Consider the following 27,912-nt stretch of genomic DNA (forward strand, 5'->3'; position numbering starts at 1 on the left):
ACTCACCATCATGAACAGCCCTCTGACTGCAGTGGAGTCATTCAGGTTCCTGGGCACCACCTCAGGACCTGAAGTGGGACATTCACATTGACTCCATTGTGAAAAAGGCCCAGCAGAGGTTGTACTTCCTTCACCAGCTGAGGAAGTTTAACCTGCCATAGAAGCTGCTGAAACAGTTCTACTCCACCATCAACGAATCCATCCTCTGTACTTCAGTAACTGTCTGGTTCAGCTCAGCTTCTAAATCTGACCTCAGAAGACTACAGAGGGTAGTCCGGACTGCTGAGCGAATCATTGGTACAACCCTCCCTTCTATTCAAGAACTGTACTTATCCAGAGTGAGAAAAAGGGCAGTCAAAATCACTGTGGACCCTTCACATCCAGCACACTCCCTCTTTGAACTGTTGCCATCTGGTCAACGCTACAGAGCACTGAGCACTAGAACGACCAGACACAGGACCAGTTGCTTCCCTCAAGCAATCCATCTTATGAACAGCTGATAATAACTGCGAACACACTACACTTTATATTTATATACACATTCACTTATTTATCTAACACACATACTTAGTATACACAAATTTTGCACATAATATACATGTACATACGTAACTGAATTTTGTAATATACCTGCCTACAATTGACAATTTGTATATTGTCATCCACTATCTACTTATTTGTATTTTTTATTCTTTTATTATGTGTTTTATGTTCTGTCGCTGTCATTCTGTTATACTGTCATACTGCGGAGCTTCTGTCACGAAAACAAATTCCTTGTATGTGTAAACATACCTGGCAATAAAGCTAATTCTGATTCTGATTCTGAATGGGCATGAAAACCACGCTCTGCTTAGACTGCTACCTGTTCTCATTGGCTCCAGAGTCCTTGAAGGGGACAAATTCTGGGAGGTGCTAATGGAATTAAAAGATATAGTTGAACTTGCCATGTCTCATACTTTCACAGATGATACCATTCAGTACATGGCCTGTAAGATTTCAGATCACAGGCAGCTGCTTCAGGAAGTAATCCCCAATTTACGATTATGGGCAAAGCATCATTACATTGAGCATTATCCTCATCTCATAAAGTGCTTTGGTCCTCTGGTGCATCTGTGGACAATGAGATTTGAGGGGAAGCACAAAGTCTTCAAGGCAGTTGCTCATTGCTCTCATTATTACAAAAATGTGTTGAAAACTATGGCAGAGAGACCAAAAGATTTTTCAAGCCACCAGTGCAGACTTCAAAAGTAGAGTCTGTCTATGTTGAGTCATTGCCTACTGATAACCATGTGTTAATATCGAGCATCACAGACAGCAGCAGTGTATATGGCACAAAACTGGTAACCATTGAAGGCACAACTTTTGTGGCTGGGATGTTTGTTTGCACTGGGACACATGCTGCCTTGCCTGTGTTTAAAGAGATCAGAAACATATTACTTATCAGAAATGACATCTTCTTTGTACTGAAAGACTATGAGACCTGGTATGTTGAGCATTTGCGGTCATAAGAGCTAAAAGATCATAAAAGCAAGGGCCTTACAGTGAAATCTGTATGTCAGCTAACTGACTGAATGCCACTGTTTGCCTACATTGTTTCAAGCAAGCTAATTCTGAAAACTAAACATTTCATTCCTGTGTCAGAGTAAGAGAGTAGCCCATCACTAGCCTTTCAGGGACCTGAGGGAGGTTAAAGATCTGTCTGGACCTTCAATGAACACTAGTGATCACCTTAAAGGGTTAGTTCACACAAAAATAATGTCATTAATGACTCACCCTCATGTAGTTCCAAGCCCGCAAGATCGCCGTTCATCTTAGTAACACAGTTTAAGATAATTTAGATTTAGTCAGAGAGCTTTCTGACACTCCATTGAAAATGTATACATTGTATACTGTCCATGTCCATAAAGCTAATAAAGACACCATCAAAGTAGTCCATGTGACATCAGTGGGTTAGGTCCAACTTTTTGAAGCATCGAAAATACATTTTGGTCAAATATAAAAACTTTATTCCACTCTTCATTTTCTTCTGCTTTGGCCTCAAGTGTGTTCACATAGTAAAACTGCGTAGTGCTTCTGTGATGTACGTCACGCGCATCACACACATGACCAGTGTCGGCCAATAGTAAACCTCCGTGGTGACGTAGAACCCAGAAGTTCTGTGCAGTTATACTACGGAAACACACTTGAGGGCAAAGCTTAAGAAAATGAAGAGTGGAATAAAGTTTTTGTTTTTGTTATTTTTGGACCAAAATGTATTTTCGATGCTTCAAAAAATTCTAACTTAACCCACTGGTTTCACATGGACTACTTTCATGTCTTTTTTTAGCTTTATGGACGTTCACAGTATACGGTACCTACATTTTCAATGGAGGGGCAGAAAGCTTTCGGACTAAATCTAAAATATCTTAAACTGTGTTCCGATGATGAACAGAGGTGATACAGGCTTGGAACAACATGAGGGTGATCCATTAATGACATTATTTTCATTTTTGGGTGAACTAACCCTTTAATAAATACATTGGACAACATAATTAAAGGTAATGTCTATTTTCCACTATGACCAATGTGTCATCACAAAGGTAAATACATGCAATATGCTGGCTAAATTTGTGGTATCCCAATTATACCATACTCTGTTTTAAAACGTTTAACCAATACTTACTTTAAAAAAAAAAAAATAGTTTGACATTTTGGAAGAGTGTGATTTTTAGATTGTTACCACTCTCTTGTCTGTATGGTTAATGAAGCTACAGGCTTCCCTAATACAGTTTAAATGGAAGAGACTGAAGTCCTGAGACTAAAATCCCTTGCACACTGCACGATGGACCCAGCATATTGCCGAAACATTGCCGGGTCACCTTCTGTGTGAAAGCAACCACATCCCGGGATTGATTCCCGCATTGAACCCGGGTCGAGGACCTAGTAACATTGCCGAGTTAGACCCGGGACGAGTGCTGTGTGAACAAAAGCCAAAACTAATGCCGCTACGGATGTGACGTAGTGATGACATAGTTATCATGCGACTCCTTGAGCTTGTTTTTTCAATAATACAACCCTGCAGTGACAGAAGAGCTAGTCAGTGTTTTAAACACAGAGAGTGTTCGTATACAAAAGAAACTAAAATTAAACAAACAGAAATGTGCACAAACTGGACACAAGTCGATACCACAGAGCTCCTTACTATCTGCGCTGAAGCTGAGATCGTTCGCCAGCTCAGTGGAATGGTACGTGATGCGGTCGTGTATGAGCGAATAAAAAAAAAAATGCAACAGCGTGGTTTCTCGAGAGAGAATGCACAGGTAATCAGTAAGCTGAAGGCTTTGGAAAAAAAATTCCACCATGTGCTGGATCACAACGGAAGGAGCGGCAGTGGAAGACCAGACTGGCCTTACTTCGATTTATGCTACAGCATATGGGAACAAGCCACTCGGCTAACCCAGTAGCGTTACTGGGCAGTATGGCTGCATCTCCGTGTAGGAATGACGAACAAGAGACAACAGCAGAGGTAGCCGCTTCTTCTTGCACCGTTGTGTCCACAGTTGTGTCCAGCTCGGAGAACATCGAGGCAATTTCCAGGGAAAGTAATTCAGGTGAGTTACATAACTATGCTATTATGTACCTTGCTGGACTGTTTGTTCTTTGTCTGCCATGTATCACATGCTTCCTTCAGGTTACTAAACCACATTGTTTTGTCTTTTTAGAATCACCTCAACCACCCCCTGCGAAAAAAGCCAGAAAGCGCCAGTCCAGAACAGATTTGATCATGAAAGAGGTGAAGGACCTCTTTTTTTAAATGGACCGAGACTTTGAGGAGAGAGAACGTGTCCGTTTGGCAGAGCAGAGGGGGTATGAAAACCAGTTGAGGAGGGAGGCGAGTCAGGCAAAGGAGGAAGAGCTGGGTAAACAGATGACAATGCTGCATGAGCTACAAGACACCCAAAATCGTTCCAGCACCCACGCCCTATTATGTGCCCGCTCGTCATGCCCGTTTTCAGCAGAGCAAATCAGACAATACAGAAAATGGCTTATTCAACCCGTTGCCATCATTGCAGCTTGAGTAGGACTGCTTCAAAACTTGTTATTGTATAACAATTATTTAATATTTCATAGTACTGGATTAGTAGCATTTATATAAGTAAAAAAAAAAATATATAGCACATATAATATTTATATTTGTGCATAATTATCAAATGGCACTCTATTGCTTGCCAGGTACAGATTTTTTTTAACTGTTCGAAAAAATGTTTGTGTTTTTTGCATTGTTAATATTGTGTTACACTTCTTTTTTCTAATTGCATTGTGTTTTTTGTAAATGTCAACACTTTTTATGTCTTATGTGCATCTTAGTACACTTAGTACTAAGATAGTACACTATCCTTTAAACACTTATTCTTTATACCTTTATACACTTTTTTTCAATTAAACTTAGTTTTTTGTTTTGTTTTCTTTGTCATACTGTGTACTTGAAACGGTTACATTTGATGTAAACAGGCACAACACACTTTATATTCTATCCAAAATAAATTATTTTTTATTGAGAATTGTTGATGTTTTATTTGTTTTTCATGCTTAATTTCACAGCTTTTGGTACAGATAGATGTGCATGTAACAGTGTAAACAAGTTAGAAGAGCGTTTTCATAGCCTCCCGAATTGCTTGAGTATTACGGTCTCCCACTCCCTGGAAAACATCTTGCGCTTGCTCTTGCAAAACATCTGTGATGTTCCAGTCAGGCAGAAACGTTTCTTCGTGCATCTAACAAATATTGTTCAGAACACAAGAAACAACAACAACATCAGACATCAGTGCGGTGTTGACATCGTTGCGCATCGTTGAGCTCAGTCGGTAGTTGTACAGCCGTTGTTGAGGGGTCAGCGCTTGGTGATTTGTGAAACCCTTCATAAGCCAGTTCTTGAGCGGGTATGCAGCATCACCAATTAAATGGACAGGAACCTCAACTCCATACACAATCCTTGAGTTCTGTTTAAAAGTAAAGAAAAAAAATTGATAATGATCATGCATTGTGGTTGCATACCCTTGTAAACTGATTATATTGAATATATATATTCAAGCTTATCTTTTTCACGTGTTTTTACGCCTTACCACTTGTCGATTTAAACATTAAAGCATCCAAACACAAGATGCGGAAAAGCTGAACAGAGTAACTGGTCACTCGGGCTGTGTTCAGTGCGCACGAGAGAGATCGAGAGCCGCGTTTCACGGACAGCGATACTGAACCGAGCTCTCTTCTGTGAGGTTCTCCTCGAAGTCCCTCCTGCACCTGAATGAACAAATACAAATCACAGTTTGAACAAACAAAAATATGTGAAAGAGCTCAATTCAGTACTCGCGGTGTTCTGGTGTTCAGGGCTCACGCAGAGAAAGGCGTCTCAAAACACTTGAATATCGAATTTGCTTATTTTTGCTCTTGTGCCGACAAATACATACAAAATATGTCAAAATATCCACCTTGGAAATTATGCTCGAAAAAACTTCAGTTATTTCTTAAGTGAAAGTAAACAGTTGAGGAAAAATGGGATTTGATCATCATCTCTTAAAGTGACCGCGCCTTATTTAGCTACTGGCTGCTGTAATGTTAATCCAAGAAAATGAAAATCACTCACTGCTCTTGACTGAATTACTTTTAGTTTTAACAGTCAAACCAAAAATTATTCAGACACCAGATATAATTTTTGATATGATATATATAGCGAGACTGTAATAATGTGAGAAATGTGTCTGAATAAATGTAGGTTTGATTGTATATTTCATTTTTACATTGAAGACTATCCAGTGCTATTTTACATTTAATTATTTGGTTTCTGTACTTTGACACGTACAACCTTGAAAAAAACTTAAACATTGTGTAAATAGCACAAATAAATAAAAATAAACTAACATACAAATTAAACAATTTCAGACAGGGCCCACTGGTACAACCTTCACCGGGGCCCCGCTGACCCCAGCTACGGCAATTCGAATGAGCCATTTTAATCTAGATTAATCTAGAAACACATTCCACAACACACACACACACACACATAAGCACACACACACACAAACCATCCTTTCTTAAAGTTCACCTTCGTCATTTTATTAATAATATGTATTTTGAATGTTTGTGTATTGCATAAAAATGGTTAATCCTGTGTAAATGGTTAAAGTGGCTGAATTGTAAATGGGAAATGTTTTAAGCATGAATGTTCTCAAAAAGAACCCTGACCAGCTCATAAAACTTTATGATCCCACTGGGAAACAGGACCGGAAAAAACTAGTTCACCGGTACCTTTTACTCAATGTATCCAAAACTATTACCCTTTTTTCAATGTATTCTAAATGTATTAAGTATTGCTTTTTGGTTCATTAGATGTTTTCCATAATCAAAAATGGGAGTATCCACAATATTATCATGTGTTAATCTTTAAATGTGTGTAATCCTGCATTTGAATGTAACTTCATGTTTTGATCATTTATATATGTTATTTTTGGTGTCTTTTTAATCGTCATGCTTTGACGGACTCACTTTTATAAAGCAAATTAATGAAAAATGTATTAATCTGGAATTACGAACTTGCTAGAATATCACTGCTGAAATCTGATAAGCCCAAATTTATTAGGGTGGGTGTTTCCACAGAGACAAAGGAACTTTTTCCCGCTTCAGATCGCGGACGTTCATTGGTTGTTCACGCGAACAGAGGCGTGAACCATTTCAAGCCATAAGAGCTGACCCAAGAAGGTCCTCCCCCTCTTACTCTCTTCTCTCCTGCTACGACCCTCGTCGCTCCCGCTCGTCCTTCTGGACAGCCGTTCCCATGGCTCCTTCGGAAACTTTCATTTTGTTGTTTTGTTTCTTTTCTTTACTAAGTTTATTCGCCTATTCGCCTCTCCACACGAGGAAGACGAATTCTGAAACACTGCCTTGTTAAACCTTTCAAATACCGCACGATTCCGCAGCAACACCCGGAAGACCTGAACCACGAACAAAGAACCACGTTCACGCTCCAGCACACACCAGTGGTTTCAAAAGACCACGCTCACGCACGCTGGACCATGCAAGTATCTTTCTCTATGGAGATTTAAATGCTGGTTAAAGTTTGTCTATGATTTGAATCGTTGGTGTCTTTCAAGGGTACTGTCTGTGAGTTTGCACAACTGAGCTCATTCTGTGACCACGCTCTCGCTATCTCACCTCTCTCTCTCTCTCTCTCCCTCTCCCTAATTTGGATTCCGTTATGTCTTGTACAAAGTTTACTGTCTGTATTGTTGTATGCGTATTTAATCTGTGTGATTTGTAGTTTGATGTATTATAAGTTCTATAATTAAAGACCATATATATTCATGATTGCCTCTGAACTGCTCACATTACGAGTCAATGAAGTGTCCGATCTTTAACTACAAGCTTTACTTTGAGCAACTAAATTCATCATAATGACAGGATAATGTTTTCATGGCCAGAGAATATTTTTCCTTGAATTATAAGAAGTGATAACTTTATTGAAAATTGATAAGTTAATTTTACGGCTGTTTGCTGGACAAACCACAGTTTGATTTGCAGTAATTTACAGTAAGATATATCACAATAATTGATATGAAGAATGGAATATTGACATATTAATGAGAAAATTACAGTGCCCTGTAATGAGTTATTGATAAATGCAATTGAGCTATTTTTCATATTCAATAAAATTTAGTGTAACTGTCATATGAGATATATATTAATCATATTCCTGATTAACTATTCAAATTCCCTATATATCATTTGAGTTAATTATTATGTACAACCCAGTGCGGCTACACTTGAAATTGAGTAAAGAGTCAGCTGTACGAATTGAGATTGGGAGGTCATTCCACCAGCTGGGCACAGTCCAGGAAAAGGTCAGTGTGAGTGATTTTGAACTTCTTTGGGATGGCACCACAAGGCGTCGTTCACTTGCAGAGCACAAACTTCTGGAGGGCACATAAGATTTAACCAGTGAGTTTAGGTAAGTTGGTGCCGTGCCAGTGGTTGTCTTGTAGGCAAGCATCAGTACCTTGAATTTGATGCAAGCGGCTACTGGTAGCCAGTGTAACCTGATGAGGAGAGGAGTAACGTGAGCTTTTTTTGGCTCACTGAAGACAACCCTCGCTGCTGCATTCTGGATCATTTGCAGAGGCTTGACAGTACATGCAGGAATGCCCGCCAGGAGAGCATTACAATAGTCCAGTCTGGAGAGAACAAGAGCTTGGACAAGAAGTTGGGTTGCTTGCTCTGACAGGAATGGTCTAATCTTCCTAATGTTGTATAAGGCAAACCTGCAGGACCGGGTCGTTGTAGCAATGTGGTCTGTGAAGCTTAACTGATGATCCATCACAACTCCTAGGTTTCTCGCTGTCCTCGAAGGAGTTATGGTTGACGAGCCCAGCTGTATAGAGAAGTTGTGATGAAGCAATGGGTTAGCTGGAATCACCAGGAGTTCTGTCTTCGTAAGGTTAAGCTGAAGGTGACAGTCATTCATCCAGCTAGAAATGTCACTCAGACAGTAGGAAGGTGGTGTGACTTTGAAACATCACCCCTCCAAGACACACTGAAGGATCTGTCAGAGAGGTAGGACTTAACCCACAGGAGAGCAGTTCCAGAGATGCCCATCTTTCTGAGGGTGGACAGGGGAATCTGGTGATTAACAGTGTCAAAAGCAGCAGACAGGTCCAGTAAGATGAGTACAGAGGATTTTGAAGCTGCTCTTGCTAAACGCAGGGCTTCAGTAACCGAGAGCAGAGCAGTCTCAGTTGAGTGGCCACTTTTGAAGCCAGATTGGTTGCTGTCCAGGAGGTTGTTCTGTCCAAGGAACATAGAAAGCTGGTTGAACACAGCTTGCTCAAGTGTCTTTGCAATGAATGGAAGAAGGGATACCGGTCTGTAGTTTTCAAGAAGCGCTGGATTTAGAGATGGTTTCTTGAGCAGTGGGATTACCCGAGCCTGCTTGAATGGTAAGGGAAATGTTCCAGAGTGAAGAAAGGAGTTGATAATGTGAGTCAGCAAAGGTATGACTGAAGAAGAGATCGCTTGAAGGAGGTGAGTGGTGATCGGATCAAGTGGACAAGTAGTAGGATGATTGGACAGGAGAATTTTGATGAGTGGGGAGAAGGAGGATAAAGAGTGCGCATCGGTCATTGTGAAGTTGTCCTCAGTCTGCGGTGTGGAGAATTGGTCACTGATGGATCTTGTCTTATTTGTGAAGAAAACTGCAAAGTCATCCGCTGTAAGAGTCAATGGAGGAGGTGGAGGTGGCGGATTAAGAGGAGAAGAGAAAGTCTTGAAGAGTGTCCGAGCATCACAGCAGCTGTTAATTTTTTTGTGGTAGTAGGATGTTTTAACCGTGAAGACATTTGCAGATTTCTGCCATTTCCTCTCTGCAGCCCTGAGTTTAGAGCGATGTTCACAGAGAACCTCGGACAGCCAGGGGGCAGATGGGGCAATGCGTGCTGGTCTAGACAACAGTGGGCAAAAGTTGTCCAAGCAAGATGTTAAAGTGGAGCAAATAGTGTCCGTAGCACTGTTCGGGTCCAGAGCAGAAAACTGAGAGAGTGGAGGAAGTGAGGATGAAACCACAGCAGATAGGCGAGATGGAGAGAGTGAGCGTAGGTTCCAAAGAAAGGTGACCTGCATTGGAGTGTGTGCCACTTCAGGAGTAAGTGCTAGGTTAGCAGTAATGAGGAAGTGGTCAGAGGTGTGCAGTGGAGCAACTGAAGAGGTGTCCACAGAGCAACAGCACGTGTAGATGAGGTCCAGTTGGTTGCCTGATTTGTGAGTCGCTGTAGTAGACACTAGCTTGAGATCAAATGAGGTGAGCAGAGTTTTGAAGTCAGCAGCCTGGGGTTTATCTAGGTGGATGTAGAAGTCACCAAGCAGTACCAGAGAAGTACCATCTTCAGGAAAGTTTGATAGCAACACATCCAACTCCTCCAAGAAGTTTCCCAGTTGACCTGGGGGACGATAAATGCTACAGGGGTGGCAGTATCTTCAGGTTTGATCCAAGTCTCTGTCAGTGCCATGAGGTTGAGACCTGAATCAGTAGCAATAGAAGAAATGAAGTCTGCTTTGTTAACTGCAGACTGGCAGTTCCAGAGACCAACTGGAATAGAGAGCATAGTAGTAGAGGTCAGAGGGACATGGCGTAGGTTTGTCAAACAGGCCTTCCTGCGACGTACATAGCGTGCTCTTCGAGTGTTAGTAGTGATAGTAGAGATCTGAAAGCACATAGTGACTACAAGTGTAAGATATATTTGAGAAGCTATATAAAAAGTAAAGAAAGAGAAAAGCAATACTCAAGTGCCCTGTCGGGGTCCTTGCTCGGTGGAGTCGCGCAGATAGAGTCGATTGTCTTTACACTCGTCTGTCTTCACAAAAGGAGGAGTCACACGAGGGCTGCGGCGACCACTGCCGCGGTGAATCGTGCAGCTTTTGTATTTGCCTGATTACCTGTGATTGAAGACAGCTGGCCACGCCTCACTATTTAGCAGATCGAAATAGGCAGTCCCGCGATAGGCAAACGCAAAACCAAGCACCACTTTCAGCGCGTATTTACCAGGGTAAGACACACACAATTTAAAACAAAAACTTTCCTAGCAATGACGATCACACAGTAGTCTAATGAGAAAACGACACTAAACACTCACAAGCTGCTGTCCTTCTCTGTCGCTCGACTGTTTCTTCATTATATATATATATATATGTATATGTATATATATATATATACATACATACATATATATATATATATATATATATATATATATATATATATACATATATATATGTGTGTGTGTGTGTGTGTGTGTGTGTGTGTGCGTGTATATATACATATATAATAGCAGCAAATGAAATAGTGATTACCTCATGTGGAAACAGGTAGCAACCATTTTCTTCTGCCATTTGGAAAATGGGAGAGTTGGACAACACACGAGCGTCATGTGTGCGGCCAGGCCAGCCTACATACACATCTGTGAAGCTAGTTCGGGAGACATGGAGTTAATATCTGTTCACGTGAAAATATAAATTTGGTAAAGCTAAAAACAGCTTGTGGACTACAGCTTGAAGTACAATTGAATGTCATCCTTTACGATTGTAGTAAGCTGCAGCTTCCTGGGAAGCAATAATAGGGATGTGGCTACCATCTATTGCACCAGCACATAATGGATACCCACGTTCAGTGAATCCATTTATAGTGTTTTGAAGAGCTTCTCCTCTGGGCAAGGAGATGAAACATTTGAAAAGTTTTCTCTTCAATGTCGCTGTCACTTCATGAACCAGAGCACAAACAGTCGACAGCCCCACACCAAAAAGACAACTGATTGTGCGGTATTCGCCAGGGGTAGCATACCACCACAAAACAATAGCCAATCTACGGCGTGGTTCAAGTGGCTTTCTCCAGTTTGTAAACTTTCGTCTCAGACTTCGCTCAACAAGTTGCAGAACAAACTCAAACGTGGTGCGTGACATGCGAAAGTGCTTGACACCACTGATCGGCGGTGAAGTTTTCTAGGACATTAGTCCAAAATACTGCACCTTGAGGTCTTCATAACATCCACATTCTTCTATCAGAAACACCCAGTTGCATGAGCCGTGTACACAGAGTGGTAGCTTTTAGCATCCGATGGCGCCTCTGTGCTCTAAGTCTCGCTGCTTCACATTGTTTCCTACTCTCAGCAAGCTTTGGTTCCAGCGTACGCGTTATCTCATTAACTCTCCGGAAAGAAGTCAATATCGACATGTAGTAATTTGAGCAATGCCGCTAGTTGCTGGTCAACAGCCATGTTTACAAACCAATGAGAACACTTCTGTTTTGCCTTTCCTTATTCTTTGTTGCCAATCTTTTTCGACTCGTATATTATACGTCACATCCGGATGTCACGTGTCAACTCGACACGGGACCGTTACGGGTTGTGTGTGAAAGCATCCTTGATGATGTCAGTGCTGAGAGGCTTATTTTGCCCTCTCGTCCTGAGACTGTAAATGCCCTCATAATTGAGATTAAAAATAAGTTGAACCTTGCCTATGACTTTCGGCTTCAGTTTCAAAACCCAGAATTTGACAATGCCCTATGCAACTTAGTAAACATCGAGGACCTACCATCCAAGGCAACCATTAAGATATCTTGAGCCAGATCTCAGTTCAACCAGCACAGATGATACACTGTTGTCTGATAACACAGATTCACTAAATCGTCTTTGCCGATGACCAGAGATCTTTGTTATTCCAACATTCTCCTACGAGGTGGAGCATGCTCTAAGAGAGGGCAACTATGCATTTGTCAAAGAGGTGAAAACTCTAAGCTTGACTAGGGATCAAAAACACAACATACTGGATGGAATGGCTGCTGAAATATATAAGGATAAGGCATATCCTAGTACCAAAAATATTCTCATCGCTGCAGAGGCTCTTGTGAGTAAACACCCCTGCCTAAAAGAAAAAGTTTTCAGGAACAGGGTATGAGGGTTGGAAGAACAGCCTGCGCTTCAAGATGGGCAACTACAGGACCAAACTGAGCAGGGCTGGCATAAAGGATGTGGCTGTGAATGCTTGAAAACGCAGCAGGACCTATCCAGAAGGTGCAGCATCCAGGGCCGAAATCAAAAGACCCAGAAGAGGAGAAATAAACTTCATGCCCAATTACCCCAAGGAGAAACTAAGGACACACTGGAGAACCTGAGGCTTGAGATGCTGGAGCAGTTCAAGAAGACCGTGACTGATAGAGACATGATTATCATCCATCAACATATGCAGCGTTCCTTTGCACTCAGGCGTCAAGAAATTGTGTATTCAGCTCCTCCCATTGCTGAATTGAAAGACAGATGGTCTGCACTCTTTTGTGAAGCCCAAGTGAGTAAAAACTTAAAGACACATTGTCATGGTCATGATTGCATCACTGGTTGATCTGGATAAAGAGCAAAAAAATTATTAGTGTTAATATGGTTTTGTCTATTTGTCTTAAGTTTTTCCCCTTACAGTCTTATATGGCTTGAAGTTAATGAATGATGTGAGTTATTTAAAAAAAGAAAAAAATCTTGTGTTCTTGTTTTCTATGCAGCTCTACAGTGAATTCCACAGGATCATCAATCAAAATCTACTGTATTCCTTCTATGCTGCATCAGATGCTGCTATGGATTCATCAGAGGTCTTCAAAACCTGCAAGGTATTTTTGTATTCTCCTTTTTCTGTTTTCATAGCTTAATACCTTCATCTATTTTGCAAAGAGAAATTTACTGCGTTGTGTACAGGGATGTAGTGGAGGCTAAACGCTTGTAAATGCCATTTACGCACCTCCCAAAATTTGGAAATAGCGTTTACCCACCTCCAAAGTGCGTTTATCCACCTCTAAATTGAGTTCATCCACCTCTAAATAGCCTACAGTTCCAATTACATTTTAAATTAAGCTTATGTCGTTTTAGTTTCACATTGTTCATTATTAGTTTCATAGGTTGTTTGTTGTTAAAAATGAAGTCTTTCATATTGCGCTGCAAATTGTCAGTGTTGACCAATTGCTTACGGTGTTGTCAGTAGTAGTGGGAAGTTCGGATCATTTTACTGACTCTGATCTTTGAGTCTCATTCAGCAAAATTAACTAATCTTTTCTCTTCCCGTCTCTATGGGACTGACAGGAAGAATAGAAGACTCGGACCTCACCTGTCGATTCAGAACTCATATGTTGTGTAATGCGCATGTGCGGTCAACATAAAATGAACGAATCACTCTCTGAGACAACTCGGTAGTCCTGAATCATATTAAAGATTCGTTCAAAATGAACGACATGCAACAGACTGCATCAAGATTCAAAAATGGATATCCGGCAATTAATAATAATAATAGTAGTAATAATAATTAAAGCTGCAAGCAGCGATGAACGGGCACTCGCACCCGGGCTCACCGATACCCGGTGCCCATAGGAGGAACCGTGAACGTTGGGCCGTATGCTTATAAAATGATAAATATTTTTTACCACATTTCCTGCTGCCAACAGGTGGCATTATGATTATAACTGAATATCGCCATGTAAATGTCTTTAGGCAAGGACTCTGAGTTTCTGGCAGATCAGACATCTCATGTTTAGGTTAGTATGAAATAAGTAATTCCTGTTGCCAGCAGGCGGCGCTATACTTATAATTGAATATTGGCCTTTAGTTGTGTTCAGGCCAGGACTCTTATAAAACATGTGAAGTTTGTGTCAGATTGGGAATTGTATGCACGTGTTACAACAACTTCCTGTTTCATAGTATTAATAGCATCCTTTAGCAAGTGTTGTTAGACTGTTTGAAAATATTTCTAGCATGATTAGCACACAATGCCAAATTTTATTGCATTGCAAATTGTGCATAAAATTGTTAAACATGACACTTCCTGTTGCCAGCAGGTGGCGCTATGACTATAACCGAATCTGGGCATGTGATGTATTCAGGACAGGACCCTTGTCAAATGTGTGAAGTTTGGGAAGATCGGACGTTGCTAGCCTGAGTTACAGCAACTTCCTTATTCACTACATTAGTAGCATGCTTTAGCACTTAGCTAAGTGTTTCTAACATGTATCAGTATGTATCTAGTATGTTGCCAGCCTATTTAACACTTGTTTACACTTTTTAATATGTTCCTAGGAGTCTGTAACAGTGTTAACCATGTCACTTCCTGTTACTAGCAGGTGCGCTATGACTATAACTGATTTTCTTCATGGGTGTTTGTTCAGGACAGAACACCTATCACACGTGTGAAGTTTGGGGAAGATCGGACATTGCTTGCCTTAGTTACAGCAAATTCCTTTTTCACTGCCTTAGTAGAATGCTTCAACACTTAGCTAAGTCTTGCAAGCATGTTTTATTATGTTTCTAGCATGTTGCCAGCCTATTTAAAACTTTTTGACACTTTTTAATTTGTTCCTAGGAGTCTGTAACATTGTTAACCTTGTCACTTCCTGTAACCAGCAGGTGACGCTATGACTATAACTGAATTTGGTCATGGGTGTTTGTTCAGAACAGAACACCTATCACAGGTGTGAAGTTTGGGGAAGATCGGACATTGCTTGCCTGAGTTACAGCAACTTCGAGTCTCGATGGGTAAACAAATCCAGGAGCTTCGGTTTAAGATGGAGACCTTGGAAAACCATCTCAAAGACTCAAATGACAGCACACTCCACAGGGAGGAGGATCTCAGAGCATCTATGGAGGCAATGCTTAAGGAGGCCAAAGAGTATGTCGACATTAGGTTGCAGAGACTTGATCAGGTGTTGGTGGACTGCTTAAAGCGAAGAGATAAACGGTGGGGTGAAGAACTGGAAACAAAGATGCGTAACAGAAAACGTTTCTCTTGGAGGCCAGCTAGTTTCTCCACACCTACTGGCTTTTTATCTTCTGGTCAGGGTATGTCTAAAGGGGATATCACCCTTCCACCATCTGGTGCAGCTATAGCTAAACCCCCTATTAGAATGGAGTTTCCCCAGTTCGGGGAGTCGAGGGAGTCTACTGATGTCACTGATTTCATTGAGCAGTGTGAGAACTTTCTCACCCTCAGGCCACTGAGTGACTTTGAGCTGGTAGGCACACTCAATGCTGTTCTTAAAGGGCCTGCGCGGAGCTGGTGTTTGGCTTCTTGTGGCAAGATTTCCAACTGGGAAGGATTTAAAAGTGCTTTCCTTGAGGCTTTCCTGCCCACTGATTACCAGACAGAGATTGAGGATCAGCTCCGCTCACAGGTGCAGTCACCCTCCAGGTGCATTCGGGATTTTGCCTACGATCATCGGGCACTCTGTCTGAAGTGGAGACAAGATATGAAGGTAAGACGAGATTGTGCGGCGCATCCGTAATGCATGTAACCCAAGGCTGGCCAGTGGTCTGCGGGGTATCGTGTCTACTGTGGAACAGGTGGTCAAGGTGGGATCGCTTATTGAGAAGGATTCGAGTAACTCTAAGGATTATTGGAGTCGTGTACAACAATCCTATCCTTCAGACCGCTCTTCTAAAAAACCTAGCAAAAAACCTGAACACGGACAAGGCCGGGGTCATAGTGGGGATGTGGCCACCGTTTTCAGTATCCCAACCCTCCTGTTGGTGCCAATAGCCATCTGAGGCTCCAGTGGTGATGCTGTCCTTGATTCGGGGTGCACATACTCTTTAATGAGTAAAACTCTGTGGAACAACATAAAACAGGATGGTGAGACACTGAGTGCAAGTGAAATTCCAAGGTTCATGATGGCAAATGGCCAAAAGAGTAAAGCTATAGGGACAACCACCTTACTCCTCTCCCTTCATGATGCCCATATCACCGTCATCATCACTTAGTGATGATCAACTTTGCATGCCCTTATTGCTGGGTTTAGATTTCATGTGCGCCAGTCAAATTGTTCTGAAGCCCCACCTGAGGAAATATGTGATGCCAGGCGGCAAAGAGTATCGGTTCTTGCGTAAGGGTCGTGAGGCCCTGTGGTGGAGACATGCAGAGCCTACAATTAATTTCTACATGGCAGCGATGGATGAGGTCGGTAACAAACTTCTTCCAGTTCCGCTATTTGACCCACAGCCTGAGCTGGTTAGACCACTGCTGCAGAAGTGGCCTATAGTTTGGACAGATTCCACTGGTGCCACCGACATCATAAAACATAAGATCTTGACTACTGACGAGCTGCCAAAACGGAGGAGAGCTTATAGAGCAGGGGTGCCCAACCCTGGTCCTGGCGATCGACTGTCCTGCAAAGTTTGGCTCAAACCTAATCAAACACACCTGCCTTTAATTTTTAAGTGAGCCTGAAGACCTTAATTAGTTGCTTCAGGTGTGTTTGATTAGGATTGAAGCTAAACTTTGCAGGAGAGTCGATCGCCAGGACCAGGGTTGGGCACCCCTGTTATAGAGTGTCACCACAAAAGCAAGCGGTTATTGAGGAACAGATGAAGAAAATGCTCAAAATGGTATCTTAGAGCCTTCAACTTCTGCTTGGGCCTCCCCAGTGGTTTTTGACGCCTAAGAAGGAAGGAACGCTCCGTTTTGTGTGGACTTCAGAGGACTTAACGCCAAAACACGCCATGATGCTTACCCAATGCCACTGATTCATGAGATCTTAGAGTCCATGCAAGGAGCACAATATTTTAGCTCACTTGACCTTCAGAGTGGGTACTGGCAGGTGGCCATGGATGAGGAAAGCAAATAAAAAACAGCTATGATCACACACCTAGGCCTATTCGAATTTAAGGTCATGCCCTTTGGGCTGAGAAATGCCACCTTTCAACGTTTGATGGAGAATGTTCTTGGGGAGTTGAAGGGCCGAACCTGTTTCGTCTACATAGATGACATTATTGTCTTCTCCAAGACTCATGAGCAGCACCTGGGTGACTTGGAGGCAGTGTTTAAGAAACTTCATCAGGCCCACCTAACTCTGAATGTTGCAAAATGCCACCTCATGCAAACTTAATTAACCTTCCTAGGACATGTGGTCTCAGGTAAAGGCGTGGAGATGGTGACGGCAAAGGTGGAGGCCATTACAGCTTACCCAGCCCCCACAGATCTGAAAAGTCTCCAGAGATTCCTGGGGTTGGTGGGCTGGTCCCATAAGTTCATTCCTTGGCTGTCAGACATTGTTGCTGCTCTTAATAACCTCAAGAAAAAAGGAGTCGGGTGGGAGTGGAAAGAGCAGTGTCAGGTTGCTTTTGAATGTTTTAAAGGGTTCCTGCAGTCCCCACTGGTGCTGGCTCAGCCAGAGCCACAGTTGGGTTTTCAGGTGCACTGTGACTCCAGTGATGTAGGTTTGGGGGCTGATTTGATGCAGACAGTCGAGGGTGAAGACAGAGCCATTACATTTGCCTCAAGAGCTCTCCATGGTGCTGAGCGGAGATTTTCCACCTCAGAAAAAGAGTGCTTGGCTGTCGTATGGGCGGTGGAAAAGTGGCGTCATTACCTTGAAGGAGAGGTATTTGATGTGTATAAAGACCACAGCGCACTGGCCTGGGCATTCAACTGTCCCAAAACGTCATCACGGCTCACAAGATGGACTTTGCGTCTACAGGCATTCACCTTCCGAGTGCACTATAAAAAAGGCTGCTGTAATGTAGTTCCCGATGCTCTGTTTTGAGTCCTTCTTCCACAGGATGGGAGGGTATGTGTGGCAGCTGCAAAAACGTATTGGTCTGACCTACCTAAGTCGCTTCAGGACATCGGAAAAGCTCAGCAGACAGACCCCTTATGCCAAGATCTTGGTCACACTATTGGTCAGCATTCACCTGATCGCCTCCATTACCAGCAGCAGCAGGGAGTGTTATACCGTGGTGTACCATCTAAATATGGCAGCTTTAATTACCAACTGGTTGTTCCCGCTAACCTTGTTGCGGAGTTTCTGTCTTACTTCCACGACAGTCCGTTGGGAGGTCACCTAGGAAGGATAAAAACCCTCCTGCTCTATACATTTGTTTGAACGCATTATTGCAAAAGCGATTGAGTGTGAATCTGTTTAAATCATGCTTTAACCCGAAAATAATCAGTAAAAGAAACAGACTAACTCTTAACATCCCGCTCGACTCTTACAGTCATTGTAACCTTCTGATCAAGCTAAATATGTTTAACATGAATTCTTGCTGAATATGCAGTTATATTATGGGCTGTTATCCTCCAACCCATCGTGGCCATCTGAGATTCTCGTTGGCATGAATTGTACTCGTGATCGACCGCTCTTGGAGTGGGTGAAAACCATGAAGCTCATATTCAAGTGTTTGTGCAAAAATTATTAATGTGCATTAATGGCAGGGAGGCGCCGTCTCATCACTTTAATTTTTTCATGATAATGAATGTATAATTTTTTAATTAGCATAATATCGTAGTGTCTCACGTACATTAAAAATATATCTACAGAAAGCTTGAAATGTTTTCTAAACGAAAACGAATTGTGTAATCTGTGAATGTTGCATTTCTCTCATCGGAGAGAGCCAGCACTGTGAATATAACCAAAACAACAGTCCTTTATAAACCGGTTCAGCAAGTGAAAGCCTCATAAGACACTTGTCCATATGAAAGAGCAATTCACACCTTTATCTCGACCCCCACAAGCCATGCATAACTATCCAAAACCCAACCCCCTCCAGCTGAACAGAATTCGGTCTGTGTTTTGGCTCTGAGGAACGGTGTGTTACTGCAACATGCTATGTTTATATACTATTTGTATTCATAATTTTCTCGCAGCCCATATTATTATTTTCACAAGACCATAATTATAATAACAAATCATCAATTAATAATGAATCATTATTTTACGAAAATCATTGTTATTTGTGATCGTTGGTGTTTGCGGAAGGCCAGGGGCGTAGCCATCTTTTCAGAAGTGAGGGGAACAGAAATTATGTATGTATGTATATATATATATATATATATATATATATATAAATCATTTCTGTAATCTATATAGCCTACCAATCAACAGTTTTTGAACTGTAAGATATTTTTTTTTAAAGAAGTCTCTTCTACTCGCCAATTCTGCATTTATTTGATCCAAAGTACAGCAAAAACAGTAATATTGTGAAATATTTTTATATTTAAAATAACTTTTTTTCCCTATTTGAATATATTTTCAAATGCAATTTATTTGTGTGATCAAAGCTGTATTTTCAGCATTTTTACTCCAGTCTTCAGTGTCACATTCTTCAGAAATCATTCTAATATGCTGATTATCAATATTTAAAACGTGAGTTTTTTTCAGTATTATTTGATGAATATAAGGATCCAAAGATCAGCATTTATGTGAAATAAAAAGCTCTTGCAACATAATACACTATATCATTCAAAAGCTTAGAGCCAATATCATTTTTGTTTTTTGGAAAATAAATTAAAGAAATTATCACTTATATTTAGCAAGGACTCTTTTGTGGGTTTGAGTCTCAGGCCAGCAACACCACCGCTCCCCGGGCACCGCAGCATAAATGATGAAAACTCCGGGGGGGGTGGGGGGGTGTGTGTGTGTGTGTGTGTGTGCGTGTATGTGTGTGTGTGCGTGCACTTTGGATGGGTTAAATGCAGAGCATGAATTCTGAGTATGGGTCACCAAACTTGGCTGTATGTCACTTCACTTCACTTTGAATTGATCAAAAGTGATAATAAAGTAATAGTTTTTCAAAAGATTTCTATTTCAAAATAAATTCTGTTCTTCAGAACTTTTGATCAAACTATTGATCAAAGAAACCTGGAAAAAAAATCTAAATTTTTCTGTTTTGCTTTACTTTGGATCAAATAAATGCAGGCTTGGTGAACAGAAGAGACTTATTTAAAAAAAAAAAAATTAACAAGCTTACTGTTCAAAAACTGTTGACTGGTAGTGGATACGATAGGCAACTTTAATTTTTCTCAAATTTCTAGCTTTAAATTGTCTTAGAAATCTATAACTGCTGGACAATAACACATAATAATGATTTGTTTATATACTACAAACACATTTTTTATCACATAATAAAGCAGAATAGTTTCTATTCTGTAATAATGCTATGTCAACTGGTACTGCATTGGTCATACTTTATTTATCACCTGCTGGAGATTACTTAAAAAAACATATATTGTTGCAATCGTATGTTTAATGTCGTCGTGTTTGCAAAAGTTTCTGGGCTTTTTTTCTGTGTAAAAACTGTTTTCATACAGCGTTAGCTGGTTGCTTTTGCCCATATTAGGAATTTCTTGAAATGACTTTCTCCGTGAGAGCGCCCTCCGGCTTCGAGTATGAATGAAACACACACTACAGGAGTGTTTGCGCTCTGTGATATTCATCTCGCTGTATTCTGGGTCCGAATTAAATATCAAATCATACGCAGACTATCCCGTCTCTTTGAGTTTAAATCTATATTTATTCACACCAACTCTTGAAAACATCTATAAGAACAAACTTGATCGAAAAAGTGCGGGGGACGAGTTTCCATAATCTTAAAAGTGAGGGGGGACATGTCCCCCACGTCCCCTGCATCCCCCGCGTACTCCTCGCCACTGCGTGGAAGGCTTTAAGACCAAGCGGAATCCTCTGTTCCCGCCTCACAGCACGTGGGACTCGCACGCAGTGATGCAGCTTCACTGTCTGCAGTTTGACTTTACTGAATCATATTGAGGCGAATACAACTTATTGATCATGAGACCAACATAGCAAGGCAGGAAAACATTCATTCTAACAGAAGGAAGACTTATTTCACTGAGCTAATGCTGTTAAAGACAGAGAGAGAGAGAGAGAGAGAGAGAGAGAGAGAGAGAGGGAGAGAGAAACTAGTCTAGGGCTATTCTTAAACTTGGAGCTCATTGTATTGAAGTACAAATCCAAACACCAGAAACGTTATGCATTTTATGAATAATGAAATGTTATGAAAAGTATGCATTTTATTTATTCACATGCTGTCTGGTTGAAATAATATTTTACTTCACAACTTTAAGTTCTGTTGTTTAAAAAAAATGCTTTATTGGCTAATGTTTCATAAACCTTCAGTTGTTATGCTCTAAAATCCATGCCATTATTAAGTTCACAGTATTTTTTACCACCTAAATGGCTTATCTTTAAATTCACAATTCTATAATGGTCAAAATTACTCAGGAAAATGGTATTTTTTTATGACATTATTTGATTATTTTTATTATTATTATTATTATTATTGTAGCCTACATAAATAGGTAAAGCAAAACAAATATTCAGATTGTTCCTTATTTTTTCCCTTGTTTCCTTAAAGAATAAACACATATTTTTTACAAGAATAAACATGATAACATATTATTAATTAATAAAAATAATTTGAGCAATTAAAACCTTTTTTTTTTTTTACTTGAATTTAAATACTATTAAACTAACTTTAAATTCTCAAGGAGTTTATAAGTAAAAAAAATTCTCAATGAACTTGTGTTAACAATATAATTAGAACTAAAAATATAATTCGATTTTTTTAAATGAACAATTCCTGTATAAAATGGGACAGCAACCTTTATATCAGTGGTTCTCAACCTTTTTTTCCAGCGAGCCGCACTATGGTCTAAGTGCAAGTCTCGCGGCCGCACGCATATAATTTACTTATTACGTCAGCAATACAAACCAACCTGATTTATAATATTATAGCCTAACTATTATGATATATAATCTATTACATTCATTGAAATAAACAATTCTGCTCCCCATAAATAAAACACCTGATGCTGTCGGGAGCTGACCAATTTTGTGAGATTCAGCTTGAAAGGAGTAACACAAAGAAGTTGCGATTGTAACGCCTGTGTTATATTTTCCACATGAGCAATCCAGACGCAGACACGGCCAGCGCGGACGCAGACTTCTTCAATTTATACTTCTGAATGCGCAGGCTGATGGCCAGCTCTGCAATTGCCCAGAATTATTGCACATCTCACTGTCTTTATATTCTTTTACTGACAGATTGCACAGGTTCGAGAGCTTCTTCACTCTGCCTGGTTGCACATGTGCAATTTTGCTTTTGAAGCCAACTGACCAGGCGCACCTGTCCACGTGGTCGTCTGCTAGAGTCTCTGCACACATTCTCCAATGACGATTTTTACGTCACGCCTAGATATAGCGGACTCGCGGACGCAGAAAGTTTGACAGAGGCTTTAAGATGCAGACTTGCATGACCTGACGTGCAACATTTCAGAAAATGTGCGTTCACAAATACGGTTATATAAAGGCTACATGATAGACATCCCACTGCCACATCTACATGATTATCACTGTTTGCTTTAAAGACTTTATTAAAATTCTTAATTGTTATGTATTTTTCAATTAATGGTTGCGGGGGGAATTATGTTCAGTTTTTCTGGGAGCAAGAACCCCCATAAGGAACCATACCACCAAAGATAAATTGTGTTCAATAAACTCAGTTAAACTTGCCAAAGTGGTTCCTGTCTGAAATGCAATTTTTAAAAATCTAATTATTTTTTGTATAATAAATACAAATTTGCTTGAAACTAATATGGTCATGCAATTACATACAATTGCATGTAGGCACACAAGTACACCCCTACAAAGATGCGCACAGTTGGTCAAACTCACCATCAGGACTGGAAAGGGCAGAGGGTGATTCTTCAGGTAGGCTTTGGGATTTTCTTTTTCCTTCAACACATGACATATTTCTGGTAGGATAATGTACTTAGATCAAAAATGCCTCTAATGAGACAAATGGATTTTAAATGCATAACATTATTTGATACGCTGGAGAGGTTATATAAAATAATGTTGCACAGACTGATACTTAAAGATACTGCTGTACCCAGCTGTTCTTGATACAATGATACAATACCAGCTTTTTATTAATAACAAATTTCTGTTAAAACTTAATTTCTACAATAATGTTAATAAATTGGTAACAAAAAAGTACAAGTGCTGTGAAAATGCCTATCCTTTCATGTCCATTTTAAAGCCTTTTACTTTTGGTCATCTTGACCAATAAAGTAGGTTTATTAGTTTATGCAATGTTTAAACTCACCTTCTAACTCACTTTTTTTTTTTTACAGTATGAGCTTGGGCTGCCACTTCCTTCTGTGGACCAATCTAGAATGTTTGTCACTTGAATCAATTTCATACGTGTCTGTTGGCTGCTCAAGACAGCGCCTCTTTGTAGAGCTGCAAAGATTAATCAGTTAATCAATTAGTTTTCAACTACTAAATAAATCCATCTGACTTTATTTGTATAGCACTTTTCATGCAAACAAAATGTAACACAAAGTGCTTAGTAATTAATAGCAATATCCCCCATACACATACAAAGCAATTACAGGAGGTGAGGGAGATAGATCAACCAGGACATTGACATGATTGATCATTTGAGTCATTTTTCTTTGTTTTTTTGGAATGTCCAAATAGGATTTAAACTTCTCCAAAGTGAATACTTTCTAGCTTCTTTAGTCCTCTATGTGAAATTAACATCTTTATGTTATGGGCCAAACAAGACGTTTGAGGACATCTCCTTGACAACTGATAAATTAATCTTGAAAATGATTAACAGATTAATCTTTGATGAAAATAATCATTAGTTACAGCTCACCTCTTTGAATGTCTCCCATCTGGAGCACTTTTTTGGGCGGATCTCACATTTTGCAATCTTTTGTATAGCTGTGAGTACACAGTTACCTGCACAAGACATTTAATAAATTTTCTAAATCACTACGAAAATTGTCCAACACGAAACAGTCATCAACTGGGTGCATTTCACTTACCCATGTATGGAGGCCTTGGTCCTGAAGCATGGGGTAGTACAGTACTATTCTCTTTGCCATTGTGGTAATTTCTGGCTTTGATGGATATCTTTGTGATTCTCTATCTCTATGATGTGTAAGCAATAGTTGTGAAAGACAGGCTTATGAGTTTGATGCAATGTAATCAACCACAAATGTTAACAAGAGGGTAAACGGGGTGAAAAGAGCTTGTTGCAACATCAGGCGGAGGTGAGCCAGACAAAGAATATGATGAAAAAGAGGAAGAGTGCGAGATGCAGACAGCAACGTAAGCCACAGAGGAAAGACCACTGAGGTTATAGAACTTATAACTGTACACACACACACACACACACGTGTGTATATATATACAGAGACAGAGAGAAAGATGTAATGTTTTACATAATATATGGTTAAATAACTTCCATGAGTACAGATGATCTTGCTGATTTTATTTAAAAAAAAAAAAAAATATATATATATATATATATATATATATATATATATATATATATATATATATATATATATATATATATATTGAATCCATGAAAAGCAGCAGCAGACATTGGAAATATTAGGTATGGTTTACTTTTTCCACCATTTGTACAGAATCTGTTTCAGCAATGACAAAAAAAGGTGTGTTACTGTTCAAATCCCAGTGTTTAGATCAGTGTGCTCAATAATGTGTTTTTTATATATATACTCTGTAAAACAAATACAAACTCACATTATTTTACTTTGTTCACACTCTATCTTACCTGCCTTTTGTCTCTCAGGTGTGAACCACTAAATATTCAAGGCCATTGTCAGTCACTCACATATGGGCATTATATCGCAAAACATCTATCAATATGTTGTTTTCTGTGAAGTAAACAAGATGATTTTCTCATGATCTTCTCGTTATTTTGTCGTTTGTAAGTTAAGTCGTCACCTTTATTTATATAGCGCTTCAAACTAAATACATAGCATCAAAGCAACTGAACAACATTCATTAGGAAAACAGTGTGTCAATAATTCCAAATGACAGTTAAAGGCATTTCATCATTGAATTCATTGATGTCATCTCTGTTCAGTTTAAATAGTGTATGTGCATTTATTTGCAATCAAGTCAACGATATCACTGTAGATGAAGTGACCCCAACAAAGCAAGCCAGAGGCGACAGCGGCAAGGAACCGAAACTCCATCGGTGACAGAATGGAGAAAAAAACCTTGGGAGAAACCAGGCTCAGTTGTGGGGCCAAGTCTCCTCTGACCAGACGAAACCAGTAGTTCAATTCCAGGCTGCAGCAAAGTCAGAAGAAGAAGAATCATCTGTTTCCTGTGGTCTTGTCCTGGTGCTCCTCTGAGACAAGGTCTTTACAGGGGATCTGTATCTGGGGCGCTAGTTGTCCTGGTCTCCGCTGTCTTTCAGGGCAGTAGAGGTCCTTTCTAGGTGCTGATCCACCATCTGGTCTGGGTACGTACTGGATCCGGATGACTGCAGTGACCCTCTGATCTGGAGACAGACTGGATCTGGTGGCTACAGTGACCTCAGAATAAGAGAGAAACAGACTAATATTAGTGTAGATGCCATTCTTCTAGTGATGTAGCAAGTACATCAGGTGTTATGGGAAGTGTTCCCGGTTCTGGTTTACCTAATTAATGCAGCCTAAAAATCATTTAATGGATTTGGATATTCGAAGCATATTAGTGTGTTATGTGTAAACCAGGTTAAAGAGATGGGTCTTTAATCTAGATTAAAACTAGAAAAAATCCAGAACAATGTTAGGTAGATTATCTCAGAGTTTGGGCACTAAATAACCGTCCACCTGATCCAGTTGCATGTGATGCTGTAATGTTGTCTCGGATCATAAATTTAGAATTTATGCTTGGATTGGAGGTGGCCACACCAGTGTTTCAGGAGACTGCTCTTGCCTCTGCCACTCTTATGTGTAAAGATGTGGATCTGACAGTGTCATACATAGTGGTGGAAAGAGTTCTAAAAAGGCTTCAGGAACTTAGGACAGAAATCAATTGAAGATTGTCTTTAAAAAAGCCAGAATTGAGTTTCCTGACAAAAAAACGAACCAGAAAAAAAAAGAACCAGAAAAATACCTTCAAGGTATAAATACAGTTCAAATACAAGTCAACAAGAGAAGACCATCACCCTGAATTTGGAGCAGTTATGCTGGACAAGGGTGTACTATACCCTTCGGATACGATCCCTCAAGAGATGCTCAGTCAATTCAAAGGAAAGGATAATTGCTCAACATTATCCTCAAAGGCTTACACAGTCTGACAGTCTGACAGTAGCATCCAAAGGTTAAAAGAAGTAGAACATAGTGATGTTGAACTAGTCAGAACAGTTATTAGTTCTACGGGTTTGAGGAGGAAAAAGTCTACACAGACGTTAAAGTGTTTCATGTATCCTACTCATTCACCAAAAATTATGTCCAGGAAATGCTAAAGTGTCTGCTAAAGTGTTTCCCCTCTCTTTCTGAACTCCTAAAATGTATGCAACATTACCTGTTTCCACTTCTGAGTGTGTCTGCCTCCCGAACAATGTTAGGTAGGTTATTCCAGAGTTTAGGCATGAAATAGAAAAAGGATCTGCTGCCCGCAGTTGATTTTAATATTCTAGGTATTATCAAATTGCCTGAGTTTTTAGAACGCAGCGGACATGTGTGACGATCATGCACTAGAGAGACACAGGAAGAAGGAGAGATCCAAATGCAGGTAAGATTTATTAATCAATAAAGGGTAATCCAAATTCATTGTTAAACATAAGCCAGTGTCAAAACCAAACAAGCAGTCCAAGAAAACAAACAAAACAAAAAGAGGGAACAGGAAGGAAAGGAATGGGAACTCGGAGGACGAGAAGGCAAGGGTAAATCTCGGAAGATGAGAAAGCTGGTAACACGAAGGGTAAGGACTCCATACTAACAACAGGAAAAGACTGGAATATATAGGGAGACTAATGACACTAGAGTACCTGCACCTGGTGCAATTAACTGGAATGATATTACTGTGAAGACAGGACCAGACTAGAGGAATTCTAGTGCCTATGGTTAAGTGCCTAAGGGGAAGTGAGCCCACTAGTGGACTCACAGGGAAACAGAGACTAGACAGCGTGACATTACCCCCTCCTCCACGGAGCAGCTGCCAGATGCTCCACCCGAACCCAAGGGAAAACCAAACAGACAAAGAGACCAGGAGGGAGGTGGAGCGGCGGTGGACAAGGGGGAGGGACGGAGGGCCAGATAAAATGGGGAAAACATGGACAAGAGGACCAGGTAGAATGGGGAAACAGAGACAAGATGACAAGGTAGAATGGGAAACCAGAGACAATAGAAGTGAAACACATAACAGGGAGTCCAGGAGGGTGGTGGACCGGCTGAGGATCAGGGGAGGGACGGAGGGCCAGGTCCTTAGAGGGAAACAGAACGAAAGACACAGACATGAAACCCAGGAGGGAGGTGGACCAGCGGAGGATCAGGGGGAGAGATGGAGGGCCAGGTCCATAGGAGGAAACAGAAAGAAAGAAACAGACAGAAGAACAACAAAAACTAAACACAAAAACACAAGTCCAAGAACGAAATCACGTGACGCCCACCAGGGCGAAGCAGTAAACCACCATAACCGTGTGGTCAGGATGGACACCCCCCAGGGCGGATTAGAAAACCACCACAAGCATGTGGTCAGGGCGGAAGCCCCCCAGGGCAGAGCAGAAGACCACCATAACCGTGTGGTTGGGACGGACG

The 27,912-nt window shown here is 40.6% G+C and overlaps 1 long non-coding RNA gene across 1 annotated transcript; it reads right to left on the reverse strand.

The window, feature by feature from the left end:
- Nucleotides 1-23,461: 23,461 nt before the first annotated feature.
- Nucleotides 23,462-24,389, reverse strand: LOC127979251 (uncharacterized). The gene is made up of 3 exons (XR_008158767.1): nt 24,172-24,389; nt 24,000-24,085; nt 23,462-23,578 (listed from the first exon to the last, which is right to left on the reverse strand). It is a non-coding gene; the product is annotated as an uncharacterized LOC127979251 (long non-coding RNA).
- Between the last annotated feature and the right edge of the window lie 3,523 nt (nt 24,390-27,912).

The sequence above is a fragment of the Carassius gibelio genome, chromosome B19 (genome assembly GCF_023724105.1).
Source record: "Carassius gibelio isolate Cgi1373 ecotype wild population from Czech Republic chromosome B19, carGib1.2-hapl.c, whole genome shotgun sequence".
NCBI classification, from domain to species: Eukaryota; Metazoa; Chordata; class Actinopteri; order Cypriniformes; family Cyprinidae; genus Carassius; species Carassius gibelio.